At 39.4% G+C, this 7,124-nt stretch overlaps 1 pseudogene across 1 annotated transcript; it reads left to right on the top strand.

Annotated features, from left to right (window-relative positions):
• The first annotated feature begins 4,682 nt into the window (after positions 1–4,682).
• Positions 4,683–5,771, top strand: LOC308618085 (protein SET-like; annotated as a pseudogene). The gene has a single exon. The product of its transcript is annotated as a protein SET-like (transcript).
• Positions 5,772–7,124: the final 1,353 nt, after the last annotated feature.

The raw sequence follows: 7,124 nt of genomic DNA, 5'->3' as shown, positions 1-7,124 counted from the left end.
GGGGTGAGACTTAGGCCCAAGGAAAGAAGGGGTCCAGGCATGCCCCCCACCCGTTTCTCAGAGGGCAGGGGACCTCACCTGGGAGCCCAACAGCTTTCCTGGGCTTGAGTGAGTGGTGCAAACACCTTCCTCTCCTCTCCTGCTCCTCTGGTCAGAGGTCGGGGAGGGCCCCTCCTGCCTTCCTCTCTGATCTCCCGAGCCTCCCTCTTATGCCCCCAAGGACTCACGTGGCCTGGAGGGGGGTTTGAAGGGCAGAGGACAGGCCTGGGAGATCAGCAGGCTCCCCATGCTCGAGTGGATGGGGCAATCGCCCTCTGCTCCTCCTAGTTGGATATTTTGAACCCTTATTAATAGTTGAATACATTGTTTTTAACTAAGATCAAAAGAGTCATACATTAAATTTAATATAAATGGAGATGGATTGTACCCAAGTATATTATAAAATTCTGTTTTTTATTAAAGGAATACCAAATAGAGCCATGGATTTTCTGCTCTGTGTTTAAAAAGTCTGATTTTAGTTAAAACAATTAGTCTCACGAGACCCCCTCCCTTATGTTGGTGAGAATGCTGGACAGTTGAACTACTGCTGGGATTTGCGTCCCAAAACTAAAGAGCCTGAATCTTGCATTTATTCACAGTCAATGATGTTGACAATACTGATGCCTCATGACACAGTCTAGAGTAGCAGAATAAGGTTAGAGTGAAAAAGTATAATATTAACCAATACAATGAATATTATTGAAGAATATTTGTATTTGACCACAAAAATTATACTGCAGTATTCTTGCATTTTAATCATGAACACAGTTATTCCTCTACACATAGGATTGAGGTATAATTTGAGTTCTATTATATACATATTTGTTTCTTTAACAACTTGTTACTATGAGAATGGGTTAAACCAATAAATGATGAGGCTTGAGAACTTGAATTCCTTAAACCACAAATATATAGTATACAATAAATTTTGAACAATCATAATATTTTATAACTTGAGTACTTTGTCTTCTCACAAAAATATTCATTGTAGAATATTTAGAAAAAAAATTAAGCAAAAAAAATACCTGAAATCACTCATAATCCTACTACCCAGAAATAAACACTGTTAACCTTGTCTTCTATGTCATTACAGTTTTAAAATATGCACCCAAACTTCTCTAACACAACTGGAATTGTTGTGTAAATGTTATTACATCTTACCTTTTAAAAAATTTGATTAAGTTTAAGTATCTCTGCACCTCCTTGGTCTTTGGGTAGAGATGTGGGTATGGTAACCTCTCCAATCTTTCTGGCTTTGGCCTTCACTTTCTTCATAGAACCTTAAGTCTAGGTCAAATTGTTATGTCTGAATATTCTATTGGTGACTCCCTTTGTTCCTAAGATGATCTTCTGAGTTCCTTGCCGCATGGTTCCTTGTATCACCATGTCCTGCTTGTACTATCGTCGTATCCCACCAACCTGTTGGAGAAATTACTGTGCCCATCAGGCTTCTCTGTTGTTCCACTGGCCATTGCCACTGATGTCATGGGGTCTCACGGGGCAAATTATATGGGAAATTCAATGGTGCAGCATGAAAACCTGCCTTTGCCCTCTTTATGTTATGGTCTGTTAGAGGATATTAAATGAATACTGCAATACCCCAGTGTTGCAAGAGGGAAATAGTAAAAGAAACTACTAAAAATAAATAGTAAAAATCATAAAACAAATAGTAAAAGAATAAAATGCAAACAGATACTTAAAACGGCTATGTTTTAGTGTACTATTAAATGGTACATGATACAAATCACATGTATCATCAGGCCTTGTGGAGTTGGAGGCACCTGCTGCTCCAAGGTGCTTGAGGCTCCGGCTCAACACAAAAAATGATTGTGAACAGACCACACTGTGTGATGTGAGGAGAGTGACTGTATGTGAAGACAAGAAGATGACACAGGAGGATTTGCCTCAATTCAGTTCTTCCTATAAAATCTCCCCCTGTCCTCCAACACTGTAGCCCAGGTGTCTGAGGATGTCGTCTTGCTCTTGACCTTTTTCTCATGGCCTTTTCCTTGGGATTCAATAAGAATATTAGGGGGAACATGAGCTTCCTCTAGAGTGTGCCTCAGTTAATGTAGACCTTAAACCTTACCTGAAAAATGCTCAAGTGGTGATTTGGAGGCCCGCTTAAATAACATTTTGTTCTTAAGTGCTTTCCATGGATATCTGCTAAAACCTGTATATAGTTACTCGCATTTCTCCTTACAGGAGACCAGGTTCCTGATGATAAAGATGATTGTATTCCTCTTTAAAAATACGTTTCCCAAGCTTTTCCCCAGAGATTGGCATGCAACAGGTGTTAAGAAGCATTCCAGGAGACACAGATCATCAGGCAAGTGTGTAAAACATTTTTCTCACAATTCTTATTACTTTTCTTTTGTTTGTAGATCTCCTCAGTTTACAGCCCTGGCTGGATTTTAGAATCACCTAGACCTTGCTCCCAGATATTCTAGTTTAACTGGTCAAGAGTCTGACCTGGTCACTGAATTTTTAAAAAAAAATTCTTCAAGTGATTCAAATAGTGAGTATTGCCAACCATTACCTTAGGAAATGCAAATGTCAGATGCTTTGTAGCCATATCAATCACTCTACTGTGAGTATTCTTTGAAATATCTAATATAGATGTTTTAGAATGTGGAGATTGCCTTTAAAGTTGAAATTTCTCAGGCAGATTGGAAGTTCTTTAAAAAAATGATTTTCATTGTTTTTCAAAAAATAAATTGCTGTTTTCTTCATCCCTCATACCTAAACATGTTGGGTTTCAAATTACCTTTGTTTATCTGCTATGCCTCCAGTTTTAAAGGAAAATTGGTCATGTTTGCTTGTTGTGTTTTTAAGTACAAAACTATGTGATTAGATCCATTTTAGGCTTTGGGAGACGAAAACATTTTTGAAATAGCTGCTATTTAGGTTGCAGGAGGCATAACTTAAAACAGGCAAACCCACAATGAGGTGAATTGAGGACTGAGTTTTTCCACTTGCTGTTGTTGGGACCAAGTCAGCATCTGTCCAGTTTGAATGAGCCCCATGGATGTATTTGCTCTGGCATTGCTAGCCAAACTAAGTCTACCACTTTGGCCAAGAAGTTCACTACATTTATTCTTACTCACTACATTTATTCTTACTGGTTGACAGTTTTATTTGTGATCCCTATTTAAAATGGAGAAATTGAGCCCAGCCCTTAAGACTTTGGCTTTGGCAAAACTGCTTTGGGCAAGATACAGAAGGCTAAAGAAGGAGAGACTGAAACTTTTCCTTCATAAACCTTTCCTCTGTAAAGTTGGCATGCTGTAACCTACTAAATGGTGGGTGGGTTCAAGCACCGTGTTCAGTGCCAGCATGAGCTAGAATTTCTTTACCAGGGAGCACACTGGCTCCTTGTCACTCATGGTGTCAGTACTTTTCAGTCACACGTCCCAGAAGAACCTTCTTAAACTTTTGAAGTTTTATAAATACCAATTTGTGGCTTTGGTTTATGTGTTGGGAGCCATATGTGGCTTCATAGGTGCTTGTAGCTGTTTGCAAACTTTTTGTCTTATGGGACAACTTTGAAAACTGAGTCAGTGATGATAAAATGTTAAAGAATAACCTCAAAGGGAGCAGCTTGTATTTGTAATGAGAGAGAAAATGTTTTCTCTAATCTTTACAATTTTCATCCTTACATTTCTGGTATATGAATACTGAGGTTAAAATAGTTTAAAAAAAAGACAAGGGGAAAAATGTCAATCATGGATTGAAAGGTTTATCGAAAAGGAGACTGACAGCCAATAAGAATGGCAGTAGAGAAGTAATAAATATTGCATTTAATTAAGCAATAATTTTTATGTCTTTATTGAAAGATAAAAGGACAGTTGGGAAAAGGAGTTTGTGAGTGAGACTCATAAACTGTCCTGTTCTCTTTCAAGAATTTGAAAGATATTCATTCCTGGTAGCATCCTATATATGTAAGGTGAACCTTTATTTCACCAAAACCTGTCTTACAATGCTTCCCTTACTTCTAGATCAGTCCTAGAAGAATGTTGGGCACACTAGACACTTGACTATTGTGAAGTTCTAGTCCCTGATCACTTCCTGATCTTAGCAAGGTGACCTGTGGACCTGTCAGTTCTTCGCTTTTCGTGGACATCAACCAGGCTCTCCCGAAGTGCACCCTATGTATAACTATTGAAAATATGTGCTCTTGGTTTTCAGCCTTCCCCTTCCCCTCTGGTACCTCCTATTGGCAGAGTCTGTACAGGCGCCAGGTGGCAAAACAGAGATGCAGTGAGAGTCTCCGCTCCAGCATCACAGAGTTTAGAAGGGTGGGAAAGGAGTCGGAGACAGCTCAAAACCTGGCAGATGACCTCGATTTTTAAAAGCATTGGGTCTGATGGAACTGTGCAAGGGCAAGGAAGTCAGAGGCTGATCAGCTTTTCTCTATCAGGATTTAAAATGAGAAATAACCAGAAAGATCGATCATAGAATTGCCTTCTCAGGAAAATTTCAAGACTACAGTAGAGATATCAAAGCAAGACTGATGATGCAAATGCTTTACTTCTCAAATCTGTTTGTGATATTTAAACCTCTGTCACCTGGGGCAGCCTTAGTTCTCAGAGCTCCTGGTACAAGCCTCTTCCCTTGGGTGGATTCTTGACTTTTCTCCCAGCATGGCCCCCAAAACCAGTCTTCCACCCCAAGCAAAGAAACTGAAGAAACCGAGACTGACTCCTGCCTCCAGGCCAGAGGAAGCATCTGCTTCTCTGAAGTTGCCGAAGGGAGAAAAAGAACAGCAAGAAGCAACTGAACATATTGATGAAGTACAAAATGAAACAGACAGACTTAACAAACAAGCCAGTGAGGAGATTTTGAAAGTAGAACAGAAATATAACAAACTCCGCCAACCATTTTTTCAGAAGAGGTCAGAATTGATCGCCCAAAGCCCAGATTTTTGGGTAACAACATTTGTTAACCATCCACAAGTGTCTGCACTGCTTGGGGAGGAGGATGAAGAGGCGCTGCCTTATTTGACAAGAGTCGAAGTGACAGAATTTGAAGATATTAAATCAGGTTACAGAATAGATTTTTATTTTGATGAAAACCCTTACTTCGAAGATAAAGTTCTCTCCAAAGAATTTCATCTGAATGAGAGTGGTGATCCATCTTCTAAGTCCACTGAAATCAAATGGAAATCCAGAAAGGATCTGACAAAACACAGAATAAAGCCAGCAGGAAGAGACAGCATGAGGAACCAGAAAGCTTCTTCGCCTTGCTTACTGGTCATTCTGATACAGGTGCAGATGAGCTAGGAGAGGTCATCAAAGATGCTATGTGGCCAAATCCATTACAGTACTACTTGGTTCCAGACATGGATGATGAGGAAGGGAAAGAAGAAGATGATGATGAAGAGGAAGAGGGATTGGAAGATATTGATCAAGAAGGGGATGTGGATGAAGATGAAGATGATGATGAGGGAGAGGAAGATGAAGGAGAAGATGACTCATGGAACACTGATGGATTCTGACCTCCCTTTTTAAATTTTCTCCAGTCCCCGGGAGCAAGTGGCAGTCTTTTTTTTTTTTTTTTCCTCCTCCTCTTGTGCTCAGTCGCCCTGTTTTTGAGGTCTCTTTTCTCCTTTATACCATGGCTCACAACTTATTTTGGGAGGGGGATACCTTGAGCAGAATTCAGTGGGAAAAGAATCTCTACCCTTTTCTGTTCCAAATGCATTTTTACCCCTTCCTGTCTCAACAAAAACTTTGTGGAATCAACAGCACCATGCTCTGTGGGAAAAAAGAAGACCCTTCTGCTCCCTTAGGTCTGCTGGAAGCTGGAGAGTGCTAGGCCCCTGTGTAGTAGTGCATAGAATTCTAGCTTTTTCCTCCTTTCTCTGTATTTTGGGCTCAGAGATTACACTGTGTCTCTATGTGACTATGGACAGTTAGCATTTACCAGCATGTATCCGTCTACTTTCTCTTGTTTAAAAAAAGAAAGAAAAAACTTTAAAAAATGGGGTTACAGAAGTTCAGCAAAGGTTGGGTCTGAGATGTTTGGGTGGATTAAGTGGGCATTTTGACAACATGGCTTCTCCTTTGGCATATTTAATTGTGATGTTTAATGGACATCCTTGCAGTTTCAGATGACACTTTTAAAATCAAATTCTCTCCTAATGATGACTTGAGCCCTGCCACTCGATGGGAGAATCAGCAGAACCTGTAGGATCTTATTTGCAATTAACATTCTCTGTTGTAATTTTATTCCTGTTTATTTAAAAATTTTTCTTTTTGTTTCGCTGGAAAGGAAAGACGATGCTCACTTTTATTTATTTATTTATTATTTATTTTTTTACATCTTTGTTGGAGTATAATTGCTTTACAATGGTGTGCTAATTTCTGCTTTATAACATAGTGAATCAGTTATACATATACATATGTTCCCGTATCTCTTCCCTCTTGTGTCTCCCTCCCTCCCACCCTCCCTATCCCACCCCTCCAGGTGGTCACAAAGCACCTAGCTGATCTCCCTGTGCTATGAGGCTGCTTCCCACTAGCTAGATGCTCACTTTTTAACGTTAGAAGTGTACAGGTTGCTTTGTTATGATAAAACTAAATATGTACACAAAGGAAAAAAATCTGTTTGTATGTTCAGTTTTTACCACTCCTTGGGGATAATAAATTTCCTATGTAACTACTGAAAAAAAAAGAAAAGATATTCTCTTGGTAAGATTCATTCAATGATCTATCACTATTTATAAAGGATCTGTTTATTATGAGTGAGACAGTGTTCTGGGTGCTAGGGATAACTCAGTGAACACTACAGATAAAAAGTCACTTTCTTGTGGACATTATATTTTATTAGGGGAAGAGAGAGATAACACCCAATGAATATAATAAATGAATAATATAGTACATTGGAGGTTGCTAAGTGTTATGGAATAGAAATTGTGCAGGGATAAGGCCAATTCAGATTGTGGAGGTGATGGTAGTTTGCAATGTTCAATAGAGTGGTCAAGATAGGGGTATTTTAAAGAATAAAATGCAGCAAAGACTTGAAGAAGGTGAGTGAGAGAGACATCTGGCTATCTGGGGGAGGAGTCCTCCAGACAGAGGGAA

Source organism: Mesoplodon bidens, assembly GCF_964165515.1.
Source record: "Mesoplodon bidens genome assembly, chromosome: 5".
Classification (NCBI taxonomy): domain Eukaryota; kingdom Metazoa; phylum Chordata; class Mammalia; order Artiodactyla; family Ziphiidae; genus Mesoplodon; species Mesoplodon bidens.
This window is presented reverse-complemented; position numbering and strand designations above follow the sequence as displayed.